Below are 26828 nucleotides of genomic sequence, written 5' to 3' on the forward strand. Positions count from 1 at the left end.
TGAAAGGATTAAGATTTTTTTAATAGAAGTAATTTACAAATCTGTTTAACTTTCTGGAGCCAGTTGATATATAAAAATAAGTTTTTTCATGGATAACCCCTTTAAGGGCTCGAGCTATCCATTCCGTGCAGAGTCTGCAAAAAAAATGAACAGGTTCCGTCTTGTGCACAGCTCAGCAGAATCCCGCTAAATTCAATACAACTCTGCTGCAACAAAATCTTCATGCAGAATTACGCACAGAAATTCTGTGGTGTGAACATAGCCTTAGGATGTGTGTACACTGAGGAATATCTGCCCACTTCACTGTTCCCATTGATGGCAATGCAGTCTGGGCGGTATTACGTCAAAAAGAGTGAACGTGTTCATTCTTACAGCGGATCCAGAATCTGGAATTACCGTGGAAATGTAACTGCGTGCACAGTGCAGAAGACTCCCATTTAAAATAATAGGAGTCTGCTGCAGCAGAATTTCGCTCTGAATAAATCCGAGTAGACATTCCTCACTACATTGCGCTGGGTAACTGTAGAGATAGCAGGTAGAATAGGGGAGAGAATCCCGAGGAGTGTTCCAGCCGTACTATTGGGAGATATGGAGGGCTTGGGGTGACGTAAAGAAACTGTAGGTAGAGCTCTTTTTTTATGCCAGGCTGGTGCTCTAACACGTGGCTACTGAGTGTGTCCCTTGATTGCAGACAGGACCAGGAATTACCACTGGTAAAAGCAAGGCCAGCTGCTGCCAGTCTGTATCGGCCAGATGTTAGAGCACCCTCATTCATTGGCAGATTGCTTCTTTTTAACAGGTTACTTGGGATGAACCAGGGATGTACGACAGACAAACTTAAATGTGTAGCAAAATCAGCTGCAGAACATATGCAGCAGATCCTGTATGTGTGAACGCACCCTAAAGCTATGTTCACAGAAGTGTTGTTCAAATTCTTTTTGACATGTCCGTTATTCACACGTAACACACAATAAAATATTGGACCGTTTTTATCTGTTAAAATATCCATTAATGTCAGTTATTTTATAATCATTTCCATTTTTTCTACTGAGCATGCTAGTATAACAGACTTCAATGTTAGAGTACAGCAAGGTTTAAAAAAAAACCTTGACATGAATAGGATCCGTTATCTTTATTTCATCTACGTTGCTCATTTTTATTATGGAGATGAAAAACGCTGCCTAAATAATATGATCACAGCCTAAAATGTGCACATTTTACACACTTAAAAAGAACAAAAATGTATATGTAAAGGCCCCTTTCACACTATTAACCCCTTAAGGACCCAGCCATTTTACACCTTAGGACCCGGCCATTTTTTGCACATCTGACCACTGTCACTTTAAACATTAATAACTCTGGAATGCTTTTAGTTATCATTCTGATTCCGAGATTGTTTTTTCGTGACATATTCTACTTTAACATAGTGGTAAATTTTTGTGGTAACTTGCATCCTTTCTTGGTGAAAAATCCCAAAATTTGATGAAAAATTTGAAAATTTTGCATTTTTCTAACTTTGAAGCTCTCTGCTTGTAAGGAAAATGGATATTCAAAATAATTTTTTTTATTCACATATACAATATGTCCACTTTATGTTTGCATCATAAAATTTATGAGTTTTTACTTTTGGAAGACACCAGAGGGCTTCAAAGTTCAGCAGCAATTTTCCAATTTTTCACAAAATTTCCAAAATCACAATTTTTCAGGGACCAGTTCAGGTTTGAAGTGGATTTGAAGGGTCTTCATCTTAGAAATACCCCACAAATGACCCCATTATAAAAAGTGCACCCCCCAAAATATTCAAAATGACATTCAGTCAGCATTTTAACCCTTTAGGTGTTTCACAGGAATAGCAGCAAAGTGAAGGAGAAAATTCACAATCTTCATTTTTTACACTCACATGTTCTTGTAGACCAAATTTTTGAATTTTTACAAGGGGTAAAAGGAGAAAATGTATTGTTATTTTTGTAGCCCAATTTCTCTCGAGTAAGCACATACCTCATATGTCTATGTAAAGTGTTCGGTGGGCGCAGTAGAGGGCTCAGAATCGAAGGAGCGACAAGGGGATTTTGGAGAGTACGTTTTTCTGAAATGGTTTTTGGGGGGGCATGTTGCATTTAGGAAGCCCCTATGGTGCCAGAACAGCAAAAAAACCCACATGGCATACCATTTTGGAAACTAGACCCCATGAGGAACGTAACAAGGAATAAAGTGAGCCTGAATACCACACAGGTGTTTCACGACTTTTGCATATGTAAAAAAAATACATAATTTTTTTCACTAAAATGTGTGTTTCCCCCCAAATTTCACATTTTTGCAAGGGTTAATAGCAGAAAATACCCCCCCCCCCAAATTTGTAACCCAATCTATTCTGAGTATGGAGGTACCCCATAAGTTGACCTGAAGTGCACTACGGGCGAACTACAATGCTCAGAAGAGGAGTCATATTTGGCTTTTTGAGAGCAAATTTTGCTCGGGGGCATGTCGCATTTAGGAAGCCCCTATGGTGCCAGGAAAGCAAAACCCCCCACATGGCATACCATTTTGGAAACTGGACCCCTTGAGGAACGTAACAAGAAATAAAGTGAGCCTTAATACCCCACAGGGGTTTCACGACTTTTGCATACGTAAAAAAAATAATTTTTTTTTCACAAAAATGTGTGTTTCCCCCCAAATTTCACATTTTTGCAAGGGTTAATAGCAGAAAATACCCCTCAAAATTTGTAACCCCATCTCTTCTGAGTTTGGAGGTACCCCATAAGTTGACCAGAAGTGCACTACGGGCGAACTACAATGCTTAGAAGAGAAGGAGTCATATTTGGCTTTTTGAGAGCAAATTTTGCTCGGGGGGCATGTCGCATTTAGGAAGCCCCTATGGTGCCAGGACAGCAAAATAACCCGCCATGGCATACCATTTTGGAAACTAGACCCCTTGAGGAACGTAACAAGGGGTACAGTGAGCATTTACCCCCCACTGGTGTCTGTTAGATCTTTGAAACAGTGGGCTGTACAAAAATTTTTATTTGCACAGCCCACTGTTCCAAAGATCTGTCAGACACCAGTGGGGTGTAAATTCTCACTGCACCCCTCATTACATTCCGTGAGGGGTGTAGTTTCCGAAATGGGGTCACATGTGTTTTTTTTTTTTTGCGTTTGTCAAAACCGCTGCAACAATCAGCCACCCCTGTGCAAATCACCTCAAATGTACAAGGTGCACTCTCCCTTCTGGGCCCTGTTGTGCACCCCCAGAGGACTTTACGACCACATATGGGGTATCTCCGTAGTCGGGAGAAATTGCATTACACATTTTGGGGGGCTTTTTTCCCTTTAACCTCTTGTCAAAATGAAAAGTACAGGGCAACACCAGCATGTTAGTGTAAAAAATTTATTTTTTTACACTAACATGCTGGTGTAGACCCCAACTTCACCTTTTCATAAGGGGTGAAAGGAGAAAAATCCCCCCAAAATTTGTTAGGCAATTTCTCCCGAGTACGGCGATACCCCATATGTGGCCCTAAACTGTTGCCTTGAAATACGACAGGGCTCCGAAGTGAGAGAGCGCCATGTGCATTTGAGGCCTGAATTAGGGATTTGCATAGGGGTGGACATAGGGGTATTCTACGCCAGTGATTCCCAAACAGGGTGCCTCCAGCTGTTGCAAAATTCCCAGCATGCTTGGACAGTCAACGGCTGTCCGACAATACTGGGAGTTGTTGTTTTGCAACAGCTGGAGGCTCCATTTTGGAAACAGTGGCGTACCAGACGTTTTTCATTTTTATTGGGGAGGGGGGCTGTGTATATGTAGTGTTTTTAACTTTTTATTTTATTTTGTGTTAGTGTAGTGTAGTGTTTTTAGGGTACAGTCACACGGGCGGGGGATTACAGCGAGTTTCCCGCTGCGAGTTTGAGCTGCCGCGCAAAATTTGCTGCATCGCAAACTTGCAGCCCGATACTCACTGTAAGCCCCCTGCCCATCTGAATGTACCCTGTACATTCACAGGGGGGGACCTCAAGCTGTTGCAAAACTACAACTTCCAGCATGTACAGTCTATCAGTGCATGCTGGTAGTTATAGTTTTGCAACAGCTGGAGGCACACGGGTTGGGAAACACTGAGTTAGGAAACAGACAATGTTTCCCAACCAGTGTGCATCCAGTTGTTGCAAAACCACTACTCCCAAACATTCTCAGGCATGCTGGAAGTAGTAGTTCGGCAACATCTTTAGAGCCAGATGTTGCCGAACTACAACTCCCAGCATGCTTGGAGTTGTAGTTTTGGAGGACAACAGTTTGCAGACCATTAATACAGTGGTTCCCAATCTGTGCCCTTCCAGATGTTGCAAAACTACAACTCCCAGTATGCCAAAACTGTCCAGGCATGCTGGGAGTTGTAGTTCTGCAACATTTGAAGGGCCAGATGTTACAGAACTACAACTCCCAGCATGCCTGGACAGTAAGGGCATGCTGAGGATGCGTAGTTTTGCAACATCTGGAAGGGCACAGTGGTCTCCAAACTGTGGACCTCCAGATGTTGCAAAACTGCAACTCCCAGCATGCCCAGACACCAAGAGCTGTCTGCGCAAGCTGGGAGTTGTAGTATACAGGGTCCCATTACAGCAATGCATGTCGCTTTACGGCGACGTGCATTGCTGTAAAGGGCCCAACCGCGGCTGAAGCGGAACTCACCTGTCGCCGCCATCTTCATCGGGTCTTCAGGGACAAGGTAAGTACCGGGGCCGGTCCCCAGCCGCGTCCTCCGGTCTTCCTCCCCGGACTTTCAGGGGCCGGGCAGGGCGGGAGGAAGTAACAGATCGCAGGGTATAGGAGGAGGTGGCAGGCTTGCCACCTCGCTCCTATACATTAGCATGGTCCTGGCTGTCTGTGACAGCCGGGATCATGCAAAATTACCGGGCGGTTGGGTCCCAGAGACCCGATCAGCCCGGTATCGCCGCAGATCGCAAGGGCGATTTCCCTTGCGATTTGCGGCGATCGCTGACATGGGGGGCCTACATGGCCCCCCTCGGCGTTTGCCCTGGATGCCTGCTGAAGCATTTCAGCAGGCCTCCGCTTCCAATCTCTGCCCGGCGCGCGGCAGGGACCGGAAAACGCCAGGGCATAAGTTTACGCCCTGGGTCCTTAAGTTCCAGGGCGCCGGGGCGTTAAATTACGCCCTGGGTCCTGAACAGGTTAAAGGGGTACTCCGGTGAAATTTATATATATATATTTTTTTTAACCCCTTAAGGACCGAGCCCTTTTTCACCTTAAGGACCGGAGCGTTTATTGCAATTCTGACCACTGTCACTTTAAACATTAATAACTCTGGAATGCTTTTAGTTATCATTCTGATTCCGAGATTGTTTTTTCGTGACATATTCTACTTTAACTTAGTGGTAAAATTTTATGGTAACTTGCATCCTTTCTTGGTGAAAAATCACCAAATTTGATGAAAAAAATTAAAATTTTGCATTTTTCTAACTTTGAAGCTCTCTGCTTGTAAGGAAAATGGATATTCAAAATATATTTTTTTTGGGTTCACATATACAATATGTCTACTTTATGTTTGCATCATAAAATTTATGCGTTTTTACTTTTGGAAGACACCAGAGGGCTTCAAAGTTCAGCAGCAATTTTGAAATTTTTCACAAAATTTTCAAACTCGCTATTTTTCATGGACCAGTTCACGTTTGAAGTGGATTTGAAGGGCCTTCATATTAGAAATGCCCCATAAAAGACCCCATTATAAAAACTACACCCCCCAAAGTATTCAAAATGACATTCAGTAAGTGTATTAACCCTTTAGGTGTTTCACAGGAATAGCAGCAAAGTGAAGGAGAAAATTCAAAATCTTCATTTTTTACACTCGCATTTTCTTGTAGACCCAATTTTTGAAAGGGGTAAAAAGGAGAAAATTTTTACTTGTATTTGAAACCCAATTTCTCTCGAGTAAGCACATACCTCATATGTCTATGTTAATTGTTCAGCGGGCGCAGTAGAGGGCTCAGAAGGGAAGGAGCGTCAAATGGTTTTTGGGGGGCATATCACCTTTAGGAAGCCCCTATGGTGCCAGAACAGCAAAAAAACACAAATGGCATACCATTTTGGAAACTAGACCCCTCAGGGAACGTAACAAGGGGTAAAGTGAACCTTAATACCCCACAGGTGTTTCACGACTATAGCATATGTAAAAAAAATTATTATTTTTTTACCTAAAATGCTTGGTTTCCCAAAAATTTTACATTTTTAAAAAGTGTAATAGCAGAAAATACCCCCCAAAATTTGAAACCCAATTTCTCCCGATTCAGAAAACACCCCATATGGGGGTGAAAAATTGCTCTGCTGGCGCACTACAGGTCTCAGAAGAGAAGGAGTCACATTTGGCTTTTTGAAAGCAAATTTTGCTCTGGGGGCATGTCGCATTTAGGAAGCCCCTATGGTGCCAGAACAGCAAAAAAAAAACACATGGCATACCATTTTGGAAACTAGACCCCTCGGGGAACGTAACAAGGGGTAATGTGAACCTTAATACCCTACAGGTGTTTCACGACTTTTGCATATGTGAACATTTTTTATTTTTTTTTACCTAAAATGCTTGGTTTCCCAAAATTTTTACATTTTTAAAAAGGGTAATAGCAGAAAACACCCCCCAAAATTTGAAGCCCAATTTCTCCCGATTCAGAAAACACCCCATATGGGGGTGAAAAGTGCTCTGCTGGCGCACTACAGGTCTCAGAAGAGAAGGAGTCACGTTTGGCTTTTTGAAAGCAAATTTTGCTCTGGGGGCATGCCGCATTTAGGAAGCCCCTATGGTGCCAGGACAGCAAAAAAAAAAACACATGGCATACCATTTTGGAAACTAGACCCCTCGGGGAACGTAACAAGGGGTTAAGTGAACCTTTATACCCCACAGGTGTTTTATGACTTTTGTATATGTAAAAAAAAAATTTTTTTTTTTACCTAAAATGCTTGTTTTCCCAAAAATTTTACATTTTTAAAAAGGGTAATAGCAAAAAATAGCCCACAAAATTTGAAGCCCAATTTCTCCCGAGTACGGTGATACCCCATATGTGGCCCTAAACTGTTGCCTTGAAATACGACAGGGCTCCAAAGTGAGAGCGCCATGCGCATTTGAGGCCTAAATTAGGGATTGCATAGGGGTGGACATAGGGGTATTCTACGCCAGTGATTCCCAAACAGGGTGCCTCCAGCTGTTGTAAAACTCCCAGAATGCCTGGAAAGTCAGTGGCTATCTGGCAATACTGGGAGTAGTTGTTTTGCAACAGCTGGAGGCTCCGTTCTGGAAACAGTGGCGTACCAGACGTTTTTCATTTTTATTGGGGAGGGGAGGGGGGCTGTGTAGGGGTATATGTATATGTAGTGTTTTTTACTTTTTATTTTATTGTGTGTTAGTGTAGTGTAGTGTTTTTAGGGTACAGTCACACGGGCGGGGGGTTCACAGTAGTTTCTCGCTGGCAGTTTGAGCTGCGGCAGAAAATTTGACGCAGCTCAAACTTGCAGCCGGATACTTACTGTAATCCTCCGCCCATGTGAGTGTACCCTGTACGTTCACATTGGGGGGGGGGGGGGGGGGGGAGAAACATCCAGCTGTTGCAAAACTACAACTCCAAGCATGTACAGTCTATCAGTGCATGCTGGGAGTTGTAGTTTTGCAACAGCTGGAGACACACAGGTTGTGAAACACCGAGTTTGGTAACAAACTCAGTGTTTTGCAACCAGTGTGCCTTCAGCTGTTGCAAAAGCTACAACCCCCAGCATGTACGGACAGCGGAAGGGCATGCTGGGTCTTGTAGTTATGCAACAGCCGGAGGCATACTACATTGGCTGGGGATGCTGGGGATTGTAGTTATGCAACAGCTGGAGACACACTGGTTTACTACTTAACTCAGTGTGCCTTCAGCTGTTGCAAAACTACAACTCTCAGCAGTCACCGACAGCCAACGGGCATGCTGGGAGTTGTAGTTATGCAACCACCAGATGCACCACTACAACTCCCAGCATGCACTTTAGCTGATTGTGCAAGCTGGGAGTTGTAGTTACACAACAGCTGAAGGTACACTTTTACATAGAAAGAATGTGCCTTCAGCTGTTGCAAAACTACAAGTCCCAGCATGCCCATAAGGGCATGCTGGGAGTTGTGGTGGTCTGCCTCCTGCTGTTGCATAACTACAGCTCCCAGCATGCCCTTGTTGCATGCTGGGAGCTGTTGCTAAGCAACAGCAGGAGGCTGTCACTCACCTCCAACGATCCAGCAGCACAGGTCAGTCCCTCGTCGTCTCCGCCGCCGCCGTCGCTCCTGGGGCCCCGATCCCAACAGGGACGCCGGGGATCGGGGTCCCCAGCACCGGGTGTCGTCTTCCCGCACCCGCTCACGTCCTACGGAAGAGGGGCGGAGCGGGTTGCGGGAGTGACACCCGCAGCAGGCGCCCTGATTGGTCGGCCGGTAATCCGGCCGACGAATCAGGGCGATCGTGAGGTGGCACCAGTGCCACCTCACCCCTGCTGGCAATGGCTGTTCGGGGCCGTCTCTGACGGCCCCGATCAGCCAGTAATTCCGGGTCATCGGGTCACTGGAGACCCGATAAACCCGGAATCTGCCGCAGATCGCTGGACTGAATTGTCCAGCGATCCGCGGCAATCGCCGACATGGGGGGACATAATGACCCCCCTGGGCGATATGCCGGGATGCCTGCTGAACGATTTCAGCAGGCATCCGGCTCCGGCTCCCCTCCGGCTAGCGGTGGGGGCCGGAAATGCTCAGGGCGTATCCATACGCCCTCGGTCCTTAAGGACATGGAAACGGGAGCGTATGGATACGCCCTATGTCCTTAAGGGGTTAAATCAACTGGTGCCAGAAAGATACAGATTTGTAAATGACTTCTATTAAAAAATCTTAATCCTTCCTGTACTTATTAGCTGCTGAATACTACAGTGGAAATTCTTTTCCGTTTGAAACACAAAGCTGTCTGCTGACATCATGAGCACAGTGCTCTCTGCTGACATCTCTGTCCATTTAAGGAAGTGTCCAGAGTAAAAGGAAATCCCCATAGCAAACACATGCTGTTCTGGACAGTTCCTAAAATGGACAGAGATGTCAGCAGAGATCACTGTGCTCATGATGTCAGCAGACAGCTCAGTGTTTCAAAAAGAAAAGAATTTCCGCTGTAGTATTCAGCAGCTAATAAGTACAGGAAGGATTAAGATTTTTTAATAGAAGTAATTTACAAATCTGTTTAACTTTGTGGCACCAGTTGATTTAAAAAAAAAAAAAAAAAAAAAAAAATTTTTTCACCGGAGTACCCCTTTAACTCCTTGGGGACGGAGGGCGTATGCATACGCCCTTGCGTCCTGTCACTTAAGGCCGGAGGGCGTATCCATACACCCTCTGCATTTCTGATCACTGCCGCTCGGTGATCGGACCGGGATGACTGCTGATATCTATCAACAGGCATCCCGTGGCAATGCCTAGGGGGGTCCTGAGACCCCCCCATGTCGGCGATCGCGACAAATCGCTTGTCAATTCAGACCAGCGATTTGCCCTCGATCCGGGCCATTTGGGTCACTGGTGACCCGATCGCCCGGAAAATAGGAATCATCGGAGCTGTCAGAGACAGCTCCGACCATCCTAAAGCATAGGAGGGAGGTGGCAGTGTTGCCACCCCCTCCTATCCCCTGCCATTGGTCGTCAGGCTGACCACCATTGGGAGAAGGGGGGGGGGGGGTGGTGGGGGGTTAGAGTTCATTTCCCACCCTGAGGGTACAGTAGTGCCTTAGGGCGGTGTGATTCAACTGCATGGATCTTCTTTACGATTTTTACCTATGCCTCACCAAATGTCCCCTTTTTTTTTTTTTAACCTGTGGTGCATACCTGTTATCATCCCTCACTCTTTGTTGCGCAATATACTGTTGTGTATTTTGGTGTACCTTATGTCCTTATGTCCTATTGTCTTTCCCCATATCCTTATTATTTTAGTTTGCTTTCCTCCGCCCCCCCCCACCCCCCTCGCCTCCCCTACTCCGGCTGTTCCTTGTTCTTATTTTCATTATTGTGCTGTTTTTGTTTTTATTGAAATCTGATAAATAAAAGTTTGGATAGAGTTCATTTCCCCCGCTCTGGCCACCGATCCGAAGTCGGTACAGAGCGGGGGAACACGGGCGGCGAAGGGGGGGGGGGGACATGGCCCGACTTACCCGGACCGGTGGAGGCGGCATCAACGAGCAGCGGCGGCAGCAGGAGGAGCGGCGGCCGGAAAGTACGGCTGAGAAGGCTGCAGTGAAGATCGCGGTAAGTGATCTTCACTGTGGCCTTCTAAAAGCTGCAAAACTACAACTCACAGCATGCCCACACAGCCAAAGGCTGTCTGTGCATGCTGGGAGTTGTAGTTTTGCAACATCTGGAGGGTCACAGTTTGGAGACCACTGTGTAGTGGTCTCTAAACTGTGGTCCTCCAGATGTTGCAAAACTACAACTTTAAGCATGCCCAGACTGTCCATGCATGCTGGGAGTTGTAGTTCTGCAACATATGAAGGGCCAGATATTGCAGAACTACATGCCCAGCATCCCTGACTGTCTGGACATGCTGGGAGTTGTAGTTTTGCAACATCTGAAGAGGCACAGTTTGGAGACCACTATAAGGTGGTCTCTAAACTGTAGCCCTCCAGATGTTGCAAAACTACAAATCCCAGCATGTCCAGACAGTCAGGGATGCTGGGCATGTAGTTCTGCAATATCTGGCCCTTCATATGTTGCAGAACTACAACTCCCAGCATGCCTGCACAGTCTGGGCATGCTTGGAGTTGTAGTTTTGCAACATCTGGAGGGCTACAGTTTGGAGACGACTACTTAGCGGTCTCCAAACTGTTCTTCCCCAGTTGTTGCATAACTACAACTCCTAGCATGCCCAGACTGTCCAGGCATGCTGGGAGTTGTAGTTCTGCAACATCTGAAGGGCCAGGTATTGCAGAACTACACGCCCAGCATCCTTGACTGTCTGGCCATGCTGGGAACTGTAGTTTTGCAACAGCTGTAGGCACACTGGTTGGGAAACACTGTGCTAGAGTCTGTTTCCTAACTCAGTGATTCCAACCAGTGGGCCTCCAGCTGTTGCAAAACTACAAATCTCAGAATGCACTGACAGGCCATACATGCTGGGAGTTGTAGCTTTGCAACAGCTGGAGGCACATTGGTTGGAATCACTGCTAGAGTCTGTTTTCTAACTCAGTGGTTCCCCACCAGTGTGCCTAGAGCTGTTGTAAAACTACAACTCCCAGCATGTACGGTCTGTCACTGCATTCTGGGAGTTGTAGTTTTGTAACAGCTGAAGGTTTGGGTTGCCCCCCCATGTGAATGTACAGGGTGCATTCACACAGGCGGGTCTACAGTGGGTTTCCTTCTACAAGTTTGAGCTGCGGCAAATTTTCCGCCGCAGCTCAAACTCCCAGCGGAAAACTTACTGCGAATCCCCGCCTGTGTGAATGTACCCTAAAAACACTACACTACACAATAATAAAAATGAAAACACTGCATATACACCCCCTTACATGTCCCCCCCCCCCCTCCCCCAAATAAAAATGAAAAAAGTCACATACAGCAGTGTTTCCTAAAGGGAGCCTCCAGCTGTTGCAAAACCACAACTCCCAGTATTGCCGGACAGCCATAGACTGTCCTGGCAGGCTGGGAGTATTGCAACAGCTGGAGGCACCCTGTTTGGGAAACACTGCTGTAGGGTTTTACTGTAGGTAACCGGGTCCGCCCCTATTGCAAATTCCTTATTTAGGCCTCAAATGCGCATGGTGCTCTCTCACTTCAGAGCCCTGTCGTATTTCAAGGCAACAGTTTAGGGCCACATATGGGGTATTTCCGTACTCGGGAGAAATTGCATTACAAAATTTTGGGGCGATTTTTCTCCTTTTACCCCTTAAGAAAAGGTAATGTTGGGGGCACAATTTGTAACACAATTTCTTCTGAGCATGGAAATACCCCATATGTGTACGTAAAATGCTCTGCGGACGAACTACATGGCTTAGAAGTGAGAGAGCGCCATGTACATTTGAGCCCTAAATTGGTGATTTGCACAGGGGTGGCTGATCGTTACAGCGGTTCTGACATGAACGCAAAAAAAAAAAAAAACACCCACATGTGACTCCATTTTGGAAACTACACCCCTTACGGAACGTAACAAGGGGTATAGTGAGCCTTAACACCCTTCAGGTCTTTGACAACTTTTCGTTAAAGTTGGACATGAAAATTAAAAATTTGTTTTTTTTCCCTGAAATGCTGGCGTTACCCCAAATTTTTCATTTTCATAAGGGGTAATAGGAAAAAAAAGCCCCCCAAAATTTGTAACCCCATTCCTTCTGAGTATATAAATACCCCATATGTGGAAGTAAAGTGCTCTGCGGGCAAACTACAATGCCCAGAAGAGAAGGAGCATCATTGGGCTTTCTGAGGGAGAATTAGGCTGGAATTGAAGGCTGTATGTGTTTACAAAGCCGCCATGGTGCCAGAACAGTGGACCCCCTCCACATGGGACCCCAGTTTGGAAACTACACCCCTCACGGAATGCAACAAGGGGTACAGTGAGCATTTACGCCCCACAGGTATCTGACAGATTTTTTGAACAGTCGTCCGTAAAAATGAAAAACATAATTTTTCATTTGCACAGCCCACTGTTCCAAAGATCTGTTAAATGTCAGTGGGGTACAAATGCTCACTGCACCCATTATTAAGTTCTGCGAGGGGTGTAGTTTCCAAAATAGTATGCCATGTGTTTTATTTTTTTATTACTGTTCTGGCATCATGGGAAGGATCCCCATATGAAAGAATCACCATATGGAATGTTCACGGATCTGAAATAAACCACTGGAAGGGTGAGTGCTGCGCTGTGATTCTTTTTTTCTGCATATATGGCTTCCTAAATGCGACATGCCCCCAAAAACCATTTCAGCAAAATTCGCTCTCCAAAAGCCCAATGTTGCTCCTTCCCTTCTGAGCCCTCTAGTGCACCCGCAGATCACTTTACATACACATGAGGCATTTCCTTACTCGAGAGAAATGGGGTTACAAATTTTGTGGGACATTTTCTCCTATTACTCCTTGTGAAAATGAAAAGTTTTGGGTAACACCAGCATTTCAGTGTTAAAAATAAAAATTTTCATTTTCACGTCCCATTTTAACGAAAGTTCGTCAATCACCTGTGGGGTGTTAAGGCTCACTGTACCCCTTGTTACATTCCTTGAGGCGTATAGTTTCGAATAGTATGCCATGTGGGTATTTTGTGCTGTTCTGGCACCATAGGGGCTTCCTAAATGCCACATGCCTCCCAAAAACCATTACAGCAAAATTTGTTTTCCTAAAGCCAAATGTGACTCCTTCTCTTCTGAGCATTGTAGTTTGCCCGCAGAGCATTTTATGCCCTAACAATGGGTATTTCCATACTCAGAAGAGATGGGGTTACAAATTTTGGGGGGCATTTTCTCCCATTACCCTTTGTAAAAATTGTAAATTTGGGGGGAAAAAACTGCACTTTAGTGAAAAAATTTTTTTTTTCATTTACATATCCGACTTTAACGAAAAGTCGTCAAACACCTGTGGGGTGTTAAGGCTCACAGGACCCCTTGTTACGTCCCTTGAGGGGTGTAGTTTTCAAAATAGTATGCCATGTAGGGGTTTATTTTTGCTGTTCTGGCACCATAGGGGGCTTTCTAAATGTGACATGTCCCCCAAAAACCATTTCAGAAAAACTCACTCTCCAAAATCCCATTGTTGCTCCTTTCCTTCTGTGCCCTCCGAACACTTGACATACACATATGAGGTATTTCCTTACTCGAGAGAAATTGGGTTACAAGTTTTAAGGGGCTTTTTCTCCTATTACCCCTTGTAGAAATTCAAAAACTGGGTCTACAAGAACATGCGAGTGTAAAAAAATGAAGATTTTGAATTTTCTCCTACACTTTGCTGCTATTCCTGTGAAACACCTAAAGGGTTAAACTTTCTGAATGTCATTTTCAATACTTTGAGGGGTGCAATTTTTATAATGGGGTAATTTATGGGGTATTTCTAATACGAAGGCCCTTCAAATCCACTTCAAAACTGAACTGGTCCCTGAAAAATTCTGATTTAGAAAATTTTGTGAAAAATTTGAAAATTGCTGCTGAACTTTGAAGCCCTCTGGTGTCTTCCAAAAGTAAAAACATGTCAACTTTATGATGCAAACATTAAGTAGACATCGTATTTGTGAATCAATATATCATTTATTTTGGAATGTCCGTTTTCCTTACAACCAGAGAGCTTCAAGGCTGGAAAAATGATAAATTTTCTATTTCTCCATCAAATTTTGGAATTTTTCCCCAAGAAATGATGCAGGTATCGACAAAAATTTACGACTAACATAAAGTAGAATATGTCACGAAAAAACAATCTCAGAATCAGAATGAAAGGTAAAAGCATCCCAGAGTTATTAATGCTTAAAGTGATAGTGGTCAGAATTGCAAAAAAATGCTCCCGTCCTTAGGGTTATAATTGGCTCCGTCCCCAAGAAGTTAATATGTTTCTGCATTCTGACAACTATTATTCAGCAATAATGGATCATGAAAAAATAAATAAAAATGGATGAAATAACTGAATACAATGGATGATAACTGATGATCAATTTTGACGAACATTCTGTCAAAATAACGGACATGTGCCATCCATTATCACCCGTTATTTCATCCATCATGCACAGTTATAGTCCTTTATTTTATGTCCGTTATTTTATCTCCATGTGACTTCCTGGTTGTGATGCTGTACTGAGCATGCTCAGTAGCCAAAACGGAATATAAAAATAACGGACAAGAATGGAAGTCATTTGTGAACATACGTCACCCACATACTTCAATATTAAAATTTTAACGTCTGTTATTCCACTGTTATTTTTCACGGAACCAAAATAAGTGAATGCCCCGTTATTTGTTCTGTCAAAAATAAAGGACGTTAGTCAAAACGGGATATAACTATATGTTAGAAAATCTTCAAAAAATCCCATTGACAAATTGGATTTTTTTGAAGACCATTTCATGGACTTTCTAACGGGAGTTTTTGCAGGAACATAACGGTAGTGTGAAAGGGGCCTAAGAGATACAAAAAAGGAATCCTGCAGTAAGGCATACAACAATATCTGTTTCCCATTGACTTTTTTTATGTGTTGTAATGTATACTTGTTTTACTGTATAAAATAGCATAGTTGATACATTTTTATATAGAGCAAAATAAAACATACTGGGTAAGATTCATCAATACCTGTGCAGAGGAAAAGTTGTCCAGTTGCTCATAGATCGCAACAGATCGCTTCTTTAATTTCTGAAAAACAAAAGAAGTGATCCGATTGTTTGCTACGGGCAAATGGTCAACTTTTCCTCTGCACAGGTCTTGATGAATCTCCCCCATCAAGTGTGAACTCGCGTCCACACATGGAGGGCACCCTACTGTACGGTGTCCATTTTAGGACATCATCAGTCGTCAGTCGTAACTTCGTCCTGTCAGGTGAAACGGCGTCCCGCCTCCTCCCTCGGGCCAATCTCTGTCAGGTGTCCTTTGTCATCCTAAAGTCTCTCATCCAAACCTCCGTCATCCCTCAGACAAAAATTTCCTGCCATGTAGCAGAGCAGAGTCAGCTCTCTGCTATACGGGTTCTGCTGTATATGCTATTCAATGTCGGCTCTGCTATACAGACTCTGTAGAACATGTAGTGTCTGTAGTACACATGCAGGTTTCACAGTTTGGACTCCGCTATACATGCTGTGCAGGTCGGCTCTACTATGCGGCAGGAAGTTGCGTCTGAGGGAGAATCGTCTGAGGCATGGCGGCGTTTTGGACGACGGAGTTTCGGATGAGGCAGGATGGAGTTGTGGCTGAAGTATGACGGCGATTGGTGTGAGAGAAGAGGCGGGACGCCGTTTCACTTGATGAAGGACGGAGTTGCGGCTGACGACTGATTGCGATTGGTTCAAGGCGGGACGCTGTTTCACCTGACGGAGTTAGGGCTGACGATGTACTAAAATGGACACCATACTACCGACTATTGCAGATTACCCTAATTTACTTCAATAGTAAATTATCTGCCATGTGTGAACATGCCGTAAGGGTACATTCACAGATACGCAGATTTGATGCACAGGATTTTCTGCTGCAGATTTTAATGTAAACTAAATGACGGAGCACAACTTCTAATCTGCAGTTACAAATCCTGCGCATCAAATCTGCGCAGAATCCTGTACCTGTGAATCAGGGGTCAAGTCCTGGGAAAAAAGTGTGGGAACTCACCTAAGGTCCTGCTAATGGGAATGTGTTCCTGCTGTGGAAAAAGTGCAGGAACTCAGTTCCCACACGTTCCTGCAGTACTTGAGCCCTGCTGTGAATGTACCCTTAAAGAGATAACTGAAGGCTGTCACTACAGGTTTATTTTACAGGAAAATACAGACAAAAAGTACTGGAAGTGAAAACTCTGATACAATGCACTGTACGAACACTCTGCCGCACACAGAGCTCTATATAAGGCTGTGCGTCTCCTCCTGTCACTCTCCTCTGTATACGGCGCTTCCCAGGGGGGCGTGGACAGCCATAATACGGCGCCTGTCACCCACACATTGACTGCAGGAAGGAAGAGCCATGTACAGTCCTCACCGCTGCGGGCACATGACGGGTCACCACAGAATTCATCACTGAGGGAATGAGCGGGAATACAGAGCTGGATACATAGGACATAGCGCCGCATGTGAACACCGCACCGGCCCATACGGCCAAAAAACACCGAGATCATAACGAGCCGGTAACGGCGCTCAGGACAGGGGGTGGTAGTAATTTACTATTTCAAATAAATATAAACCCACCTTCTACTCCACACAAGTCTCCAACTATAGCTTCCGGTTCCGGGCGCCCGTTTTAATGACGTCACTGCCGGTTTGTGAGAACTGAGGGTGGTTACCATGGAAATAAACGGTATACGCTTTTCTCTAGTTGTATGTCTTGGCTGGCACTCTGTGGTCCACGTGAAGCAATGTAGATGGATTGATTCATTCTAGTATGTGTGGGATGTAGCTTCTTCTTGTAAGCCCTGTTCACATCTGCGTTTTTCCCATTGCTCTCTACTGTCATAAGAGCAGAGCAATTGGCTCCCTTAGGCTAAGTTTCCACTTGGTTTTTTGGGGGGCGTTTTGCCCCCAAAAAAACACCTAACGGACCCATGGATTTTTTTCTGTAAAAAAAAAAAAAAAAAAAAGCTGCGGCTAGATGTTAGCTGCAAGTCAATGCACTTTGAGTTTTTCAGTTTGGCATTTTTTAAAATCCTTTTGGCGTTTTTAAGCTCCTTGGCAGTTTTTCAAAATCACAGCATGTTGAGCCTATGGTTTTTTTTCCCACTGAAATCATGGCGTTTTTCTCCCATAGAAGTCTATGGGAGTAAAAAAAAAAACGTTAGCGATCCAAAAAAGGGATGGAGATACCTTTTTTTAAATAAAATTTCAGAGGGCACCATTAAAAAAATAAAATAAAAGATACAGTAGGGATGGGAAAAATTGTATTTAACAAAATTTATATTTTTTTATAACAAAATTTTAATGAATTTTTAAACAGGGATCAATTTATGTGTGCGGGCAGGAAGCTAAAAATTTATCCAGCAATATTAAAAATATAGAAAGGGGCCATTTAAATGTAAAAATAATATATTTTTTATAATTCATTTTGTTAAACTTTTTATTAGTAATGTGTTTTAATAATATGTTTAATAAAGTGTGTGTTTAACTTTTTTCACTTTATTTTTTACATTTTTTAGGTAGTACTACTACTCCCAGCATGGAACACTGTTCCATGACGGGAGTAGTAGTACCTGTACTAATGGACAGATTGCCCCGGGTGTCATTTCTGACACCTTTTGCGATCTGTCTATTAATGCAGGTACTACAGCTCCCAGCATGGAGAAGAGTGTGCTCCATCTTGGGAGCAGTAGTACCTGCAGTTAAAGGGGTACTTAACTGAAAAACATTTTCTTTTAAATCAACTGGCGCCAGAAAGTAAACCAAATTTGTAAATTACTTCTATTAAAAAATCGTAATCCTTCCAGAACTCATCAGCTGCTGTATACTATAGAGGAAGTTCTTTTCTTTGGAAATTTCCTTTCTGTCTGACCACAGTGCTCTCTGCTGACACTTCTGTCCATGTCCAGAGTAGGAGAGATTTGCTATGGGCATTTCCTCTTACTCTGAACAGTTCCTGACATGGACAGAGGTGTCAGCAGAGAGCACTGTGGTCAGGCAGAAAGTAGTTTACAAATCTGTTTAACTTTCTGGCACCAGTTAATTTAAAAGAAAATGTTTTCAAGCGAAGTAACCCTTTAAGGACAGATCACAGTGGGTGTCACTCCTGACACCCGCTGCGATAGTCTTATATAATGTATAGATGCGGGCGGCTGGCCACTCTTCTCTGGTCCCCTGCCCTGCACTGTAATCTGTGATGTGAAGTTCTCTTTACATCACAGAATCGTATTTGCCGCTGAGAGTTGTGATTGGCTGGAACCATCTGGCCAATCACAGCTCTCTGCGGGGAATATGAATCTGGGATGTGAAGAGAACATCACAATGCAGGGGAGCTGAGAAGTGGCTGTGTTGCCCGCTTCTATAGATTATATAGGAGGATTACAACGGGTAATAGATTACAACCCGGTGCGATCTGTCTGTATTAGTACAGGTACTACTACTCCCATCATGGAACAGTCTGTATCAGTAGCAGGCTATATGAACTAACCAGGGTGGGGCTTGTAGCCTGCCTCCCCCCTCCCATTGTATGTGTGCCTAGTCCACACTGGAGGTAACTGAGGAGCAGTCTGCAAGTTGTATCTAAGGCTATTGTAATTTGTTTTCTGGCTTTACATATCTGGCCAGGTAGTTAGTTTAGTGTTAGGTCCTGCACCATTTGAGAAACCTTGGCTTGGCTGAGGTATGTCCTTCATATAAGGATACACTGGCAAATGTCTCAATTTTACATCAGTTTTGAGGGTTAGCTAATGTCATTGTTTACATCCACCACAGGAATGAACCCATAATGTGGTCCACAAGTGCAGGTCCTCCACTCCATTGTAGGTGCACAACTGCACTTTGGTTTGGAGTACCTCCTTTCACCATAGACCACATTAATGTAAATGAGTAGAAGTACTACCAAAAAAAAAAAAAAGCATGTGAAAAAAATAAAAATTACACACGCTTTATTAACCCCTTAAAGACTCAGGGTTTTTCAGTTTTTGCACTTTCGTTTTTTCCTCCTTACCTTTTAAAAATCATAACCCTTTCAATTTTCCACCTAAAAATCCATATTATGGCTTATTTTTTGCGTCGTCAATTTACCCAAAAATTCAAGGCGAAATGGAAAAAAAAAATAATTGTGCAACAAAATCGAAGAAAAAACGCCATTTTGTAACTTTTGGGGGCTTCTGTTTCTACACATTTTGGTAACAATGACACCTTATCATTATTCTGTAGGTCCATATGGTTAAAATGATACCCTACTTATATAGGTTTGATTTTGTCGTACTTCTGGAAAAAATCATAACTACATGCAGGAAAATTTATACGTTTAAAAATGTCATCTTCTGACCCCTATAACGTTTTTATTTTTCCACGTACAGGGCAGTATGAGGACTCATTTTTTGTGCCGTGATCTGAAGTTTTTATCGGTACGATTTTTGTTTTGATTAGACTTTTTGATCACTTTTTATTCATTTTTTAATGGTATAAAAAGTGACCAAAAATAAGCTTTTTTGGACTTTGGAATTTTTTTGCGTGTACACCATTGACCGTGCGGTTTAATTAATAATATATTTTTATAGTTTGGACATTTACGCACGCGGCGATACCACATATGTTTTTTTTTTATTTACACAGTTTTATTTTTTTTATGGGAAAAGGGGGGTGATTCAAACTTTTATTAGGGAAGGGGTTAAATGACCTTTATTAACACTTTTTTATAACCTTTTTTTTGCAGTGTTATAGGTCCCATAGGGACCTATAACACTGCACACACTGATCTCTCATCCTGATCACAGGCGTGTATTAACACGCCTGTGATCAGTGTTATCGGCGCTTGACTGCTCCTGCCTGGATCTCAGGCACGGAGCAGTCATTCGTCGATCGGACATTGAGGAGGCAGGTAAGGGCCCTCCCGGTGTCCTGTAAGCTGTTCAGGATGCCGCGATTTCACCGCAGCGGTCCCGAACAGCCCGACTGAGCAGCTTTGATTGCCGCGTCTGAAGGGTTAATACAGGGCATCACCGCGATCGGTGATGGCCTGTATTAGCCGCGTGTCCCGGCCGTTGATAGCCGCCGGGACCGACCCGATATGACGCGCGGACACCGTATGACCCCGCGGCATATCGCGGGAGCTGGCGGAGGACGTAAATATACGTCCTGCGTCGTTAAGGACCAGGCCATTTTTCACTGTAGGACCAGAGCGTTTTTTGCACATCTGACCACTTTCACTTTAAGCATTAATAACTCAGGGATGCTTTTACCTTTCATTCTGATTCCGAGATTGCTTTTTCGTGACATATTCTACTTTATGTTATTGGTAAAATTTTGTCGATACTTGCATAATTTCTTTGTGAAAAATTCCAAAATTTGATGAAAATGTAGCACTTTTCTAACTTTGAAGCTCTCTGCTTGTAAGGAAAATAGACATTCCAAATAAATTATATATTGATTCACAAATACAATATGTCTACTTTATGTTTGCATCATAAAGTTGACATGTTTTTACTTTTGGAAGACATCAGAGGGCTTCAAAGTTCAGCAGCAATTTTCAAATTTTTCACAAAATTTGCCCAAAATTTTTTTGCAGTTTTGGGTAATGGGAGAAAATGCCTCCCAAAATTTGTAACCCCGTCTCTTCTGAGTATGGAAATACCCCATGTTAGGATGTAAAATGCTCTGCGGGCGAACTACAATGCCCAGAAGAGGAGTCACATTTGGCTTTTGGAAAGCAAATTTTGCTGAAATGGCTTTTGGTGGGCATATTGCATTTAGGAAGCCCCTATGGTGCTAGAACAGCAAAAATACCCACATGGCATACTATTTTGGAAACTACACCCCTCAAGGAACGTAACAAGGGGTACAGTGAGCCTTAAAGAGTAGCTATCACTAAACTAAATTTCCCTATTCCCCCTCCCCATCTGTCCCTGACACTAACTACATCTATCCCTGTCTTTATTTCTGCCCAAATCCCCATTAAATTACCTTATCTAGAACGGCTGGAGGAGCTCAGAGTTGAGCTCTCTGGCGAGGACAGGAAGTGGGCGGCCCCGGCAGGCACAACTTCATCTGAATCCTGTCCGGGGATCGCTTCCGCCCGTCTTCTCTCTCTTTCCTGCAGCTCGAGCGCTGCAATGAATTAGGAGAGGGAGATGCAGGGGGCGGGGATATTTAAATTTTGCGTGCCGCGCGCTAACGAGCGCTGTACTCACTCTCTGCTCGTGCACGTGCGGAGCGAAATTTAAATATCCCCGCCCGCCTTGCATCTCCCTCTCCTCATTCATGTGAACTGTCACGATTCGGCTTCCAGGTAGTGGATCCTCTGTGCCAGAGAGGGATTGGCGTGGACCGTGCTAGTGGACCGGTTCTAAGCCACTACTGGTTTTCACCAGAGCCCGCCGCAAAGCGGGATGGTCTTGCTGCGGCGGTAGTGACCAGGTCGTATCCACTAGCAACGGCTCAACCTCTCTGACTGCTGAAGATAGGCGCGGTACAAGGGAGTAGGCAGAAGCAAGGTCAGACGTAGCAGAAGGTCGGGGGCAGGCGGCAAGGTTCGTAGTCAGGATGGGTAGCAGAAGTTCAGGTACACAGGCTTTGGACACACTAAACGCTTTCACTGGCACTAAGGCAACAAGATCCGGCAAGGGAGTGCAAGGGAGGAGACTAGATAAAGGCAGGGAGCAGGTGGGAGCCAATTAAGCTAATTGGGCCAGGCACCAATCATTGGTGCACTGGCCCTTTAAGTCTCAGAGAGCTGGCGCGCGCGCGCCCTAGAGAGCGGAGCCGCGCGCGCCAGCACATGACAGCAGGGGACCGGGACGGGTAAGTGACCTGGGATGCGATTCGCGAGCGGGCGCGTCCCGCTGTGCGAATCGCATCCCCAACGGCCAGAACAGTGCAGCGCTCCCGGTCAGCGGGACTGACCGGGGCGCTGCAGGGAGAAAGACGCCGTGAGCGCTCCGGGGAGGAGCGGGGACCCGGAGCGCTAGGCGTAACAGTACCCCCCCCCTTAGGTCTCCCCTTCTCTTTGTCCGGTAACTGCCTCCCCTGGGATGAGGACACCGGGAAAGAATGGAGGGTTTCCTCAACGGCAGGCAGTACAGCAGGAGTGGGAATGGGGAGGGAGGGCAGAGGGCGAGGCCTGGCACGGGGCAGTGTGACACCAGGACGGGGGCCATGGGGAGGCACAGAGGCTTGCCTGATGGGACTGGGAGGGGGGGAGAGGCACTTCCTGTGGCAGGCAGAGTCCCAGTTCCTGATCTCCCCGGTGGTCCAATCAATGGTGGGGGAATGAAGCCGGAGCCAAGGCAGACCGAGGAGGACCTCAGAGGTACAGTTGGGGAGAATGAAGAACTCAATCCTTTCGTGGTGGGGTCCGATAGACATCAGGAGGGGTTCTGTGCGGTAACGCACGGTGCAGTCCAATCTGGCTCCGTTGACCGCGGAAATGTAGAGCGGTTTGACGAGACGGGTCACCGGGATGCTGAATCTATTAACAAAGGACTCCAACATAAAATTCCCGGAGGCACCAGAGTCCAAGCAGGCCACGGCTGAGATGGAGGAGTTGGCTGTAGGGGAAATCCGCACGGGCACCGTGAGACGTGGAGAAGAAGACTTAAAAGATGCCACACCCACGTGAGCTGGGTGCGAGCGTGCGTTTCCCAGGCGTGGAGGACGGATAGGGCAATCCACCAAGAAATGCTCAGTACTGGCACAGTACAGACAGAGATTTTCTTCTCTACGGCGATTCCTCTCTTCCTGGGTCAGGCGAGACCGATCCACTTGCATGGCCTCCTCGGCGGGAGGCCCAGGCGAAGACTGCAAAGGATGCTGTGGGAGAGGTGCCCAGAGATCTAAGTCTTTTTCCTGGCGGAGCTCTTGGTGTCGCTCAGAAAAACGCATGTCAATGCGGGTAGCCAAATGGATGAGTTCTTGGAGGTTGGCAGGAATCTCTCGTGCGGCCAGCACATCCTTGATGCGACTGGATAGGCCTTTTTTAAAGGTCGCGCAGAGAGCCTCATTATTCCAGGATAGTTCAGAAGCAAAAGTACGGAATTGTATGGCGTACTCGCCAACGGAAGAATTACCCTGGACCAGGTTCAGCAAGGCAGTCTCAGCAGAAGAGGCTCGGGCAGGTTCCTCAAAGACACTTCGGACTTCAGCAAAGAAGGACTGGACTGTGGTTGTGGCAGGATCATTGCGGTCCCAGAGCGGTGTGGCCCAAGACAAGGCCTTTCCTGAAAGAAGACTTACTACGAACGCCACCTTAGACCGTTCTGTAGGAAACAAGTCCGACAACATCTCCATATGCAGGGAACACTGAGACAAAAATCCACGGCAGAGTCTGGAGTCCCCATCAAATTTGTCCGGCAGGGACAAGCGGAGGTTAGGAGCGGCCACTCGCTGCGGAGGAGGTGCAGGAGCTGGCGGAGGAGATGGTTGCTGCTGTAGCAGAGGCAGAATTTGCTGTAACATGGCGGTCAACTGCGACAGCTGCTGTCCTTGTTGGGCAATCTGCTGCGATTGCTGAGCGACCACCGTGGGAAGATCAGCGAGACTTGGCAGCGGCACCTCAGCGGGATCCATGGCCGGATCTACTGTCACGATTCGGCTTCCAGGTAGTGGATCCTCTGTGCCAGAGAGGGATTGGCGTGGACCGTGCTAGTGGACCGGTTCTAAGCCACTACTGGTTTTCACCAGAGCCCGCCGCAAAGCGGGATGGTCTTGCTGCGGCGGTAGTGACCAGGTCGTATCCACTAGCAACGGCTCAACCTCTCTGACTGCTGAAGATAGGCGCGGTACAAGGGAGTAGGCAGAAGCAAGGTCAGACGTAGCAGAAGGTCGGGGGCAGGCGGCAAGGTTCGTAGTCAGGATGGGTAGCAGAAGTTCAGGTACACAGGCTTTGGACACACTAAACGCTTTCACTGGCACTAAGGCAACAAGATCCGGCAAGGGAGTGCAAGGGAGGAGACTAGATAAAGGCAGGGAGCAGGTGGGAGCCAATTAAGCTAATTGGGCCAGGCACCAATCATTGGTGCACTGGCCCTTTAAGTCTCAGAGAGCTGGCGCGCGCGCGCCCTAGAGAGCGGAGCCGCGCGCGCCAGCACATGACAGCAGGGGACCGGGACGGGTAAGTGACCTGGGATGCGATTCGCGAGCGGGCGCGTCCCGCTGTGCGAATCGCATCCCCAACGGCCAGAACAGTGCAGCGCTCCCGGTCAGCGGGACTGACCGGGGCGCTGCAGGGAGAAAGACGCCGTGAGCGCTCCGGGGAGGAGCGGGGACCCGGAGCGCTAGGCGTAACATGAACGCGCGTTTCGGACCACGCTGGGCCACGCTGCCCGGCCAGCGTTGATCCGAACGTGCTGAACGTGAGGGGAGGAAAAGTAACCCTGAGCCATATAGGGTGACACCTAGTGGCCAGGATTACAAACGTAAAAAAAACACATAAAACATGATTTTTTTAAAATAAAATATATTAGAAACATTTTTTTTTACATAATCTTTTTAATACATTTTTTTTTTTTTATGAGAGTACCCATTTAACACCTCTCAGGTGTTTGACGACTTTTCGTTAAAGTCGGATGTGTAAATGAAAAAAAAGTTTTTTCCACTAAAATGCAAAAAAAGTCAGGGGCCATGTGCGATTACAAAGCCCCTCGTGGTGCCAGAACAGTGGACCTCCCCACATGTGACCCCATTTTGGAAACTACACCCCTCACAGAATTTAATAAGGGGTGCAGTGAGCATTTACACCCCACTGGCATTTGACAGATCTTTGGAACAGTGGGCTGAGCAAATGAAAAATTACATTTTTCATTTTCACAGACCACTGTTCCAAAAATCTGTCAGACACCTGTGGGGCGTAAATGCTCACTGTACCCCTTATTACATTACGTGAGGGGTCTAGTTTCCAAAATGGGGTCACATGTTGGGGGGTCCATTGTTCTGGCACTATGGGGGATTTGTAAACACACGTGGCCTTCAATTCCGGACACATTTTCTCTTCAAAATCCCAATGGTGCTCCTTCTCTTCTGAGCATTGTAGTTTGCCCGCCGAGCACTTTACATCCACATATGGGGTATGTTCTTATTCAGAAGAAATGGGGTTACAAATTTTGGGGGGCTTTTTTCCTATTTTCCCTTGTGAAAATGAAAAATTTAGGGTAACACCAGAATTTTAGTGAAAAAAAATGTCACTAAATTCAACTTTAACAGAAATTTGTCAAACACCTGTGGGGTGTTAAACACCTGTGGGGTGTTAAAGTTCACTATACCCCTTGTTACATTCCGTGAGGGGTGTAGTTTCCAAAATGGGGTCACATGTCGGTATAAATTTTTTTGCGTTTATGTCAGAACCGCTGTAAAATTAGCCACACCTGTGCAAATCACCAATTTAGGCCTCAAATGTACATGGTGCGCTCTCACTCCTGAGCCTTTTTATGCATCCGCAGAGCATTTTACGCCCACAAATGGGGTATTTCCGTACTCAGGAGAAATTGCGTTACAAATTTTGGGGATCTTTTTTTCCTTTTACCTCTTGTGAAAATAAAAAGTAAAGGGCAACACCAGCATGTTAGTGCAAAAATTTTTTTTTTTTTACACTAACAGGCTGGTGTAGACCCCAACTTTTCCTTTTCATAAGGGGTAAAAGGAGAAAAAGCCCCCCAAAATTTGTAGTGTAATTTCTCCCCAGTACGGAAATACCCCATATGTGGCCCTAAACTGTTTCCTTGAAAAACGACAGGGCTCTGAAGTGAGAGAGCGCCATGTGCATTTGAGGACTAAATTAGGGATTGCATAGGGGTGGACATAGGGGTATTCTACGCCAGTGATTCCCAAACAGGGTGCCTACAGCTGTTGCTAAATTCCCAGCATGCCTGGACAGTCAGTGGCTGTCCAGAAATGCTGGGAGTTGTTGTTGTTTTGCAACAGCTGGAGGCTCCGTTTTGGAAACACTGCCGTACAAGACATTTTAAATTTTTATTGGGGGGGACAGTGTAAGGGGGTGTAAATGTAGTGTTTTACCCTTTATTTTGTGTTAGTGTAGTGCAGTGTTTTTAGGGTACATTCGCACTGGCGGGTTTACAGTGAGTTCCCTGCTAGGAGTTTGCGCTGCGGCGAAAAATTTGCCGCAGCTCATACTTGAAGCAGAAAACTTACTGTAAACCTGCCCGTGTGAATGTACCCTGTACGTTCACATGGGGGGGGGGGGGGCAAACCTCCAGCAGTTTCAAAACTACAACTCCCAGGATGTACTGACAGACCGTGAATTCTGGGAGTTGTACTTTTGCAACAGCTGGAGGCACACTGGTTGGAAAACCTTCAGTTAGGTTCTGTTATCTAACTCAATATTTTCCAACCAGTGTGCCTCCAGCTGTTGCAAAACTACAACTCCCAGCATGTACTGATCGCCGAAGGGCATGCTGGGAGATGTAGTTATGCAACAGCTGGAGGGAATGCAACTACAACTCCCAGCATGCTGGGATTTGCAGTTTTGCAACATCTGGAGAGCTACAGTATAGAGACCACTGCAAACTGT

General features: G+C 45.5%; 1 protein-coding gene across 4 annotated transcripts in view; it reads right to left on the minus strand.

Annotated features, from left to right (window-relative positions):
- EDC3 (enhancer of mRNA decapping 3) overlaps positions 1-17034 on the minus strand; it is a 93758-nt gene extending 76724 nt beyond the window's left edge. The window contains exons 1-2 of one of the 4 annotated variants that reach the window (XM_056572673.1): positions 16883-16940; positions 15294-15353 (exon numbers count right to left, since the gene is read on the minus strand). The gene's annotated coding sequence lies outside the window, so the exon portion shown is untranslated. Of the gene's footprint in view, positions 1-15293; positions 15354-16676; positions 16850-16882 lie in introns of those variants that run through there. The other 3 variants (XM_056572675.1, XM_056572672.1, XM_056572674.1) reach the window with 3 other exon arrangements.
- Between the last annotated feature and the right edge of the window lie 9794 nt (positions 17035-26828).

The sequence above is a fragment of the Hyla sarda genome, chromosome 4 (assembly GCF_029499605.1).
Source record: "Hyla sarda isolate aHylSar1 chromosome 4, aHylSar1.hap1, whole genome shotgun sequence".
In the NCBI taxonomy this organism is placed as follows: domain Eukaryota; kingdom Metazoa; phylum Chordata; class Amphibia; order Anura; family Hylidae; genus Hyla; species Hyla sarda.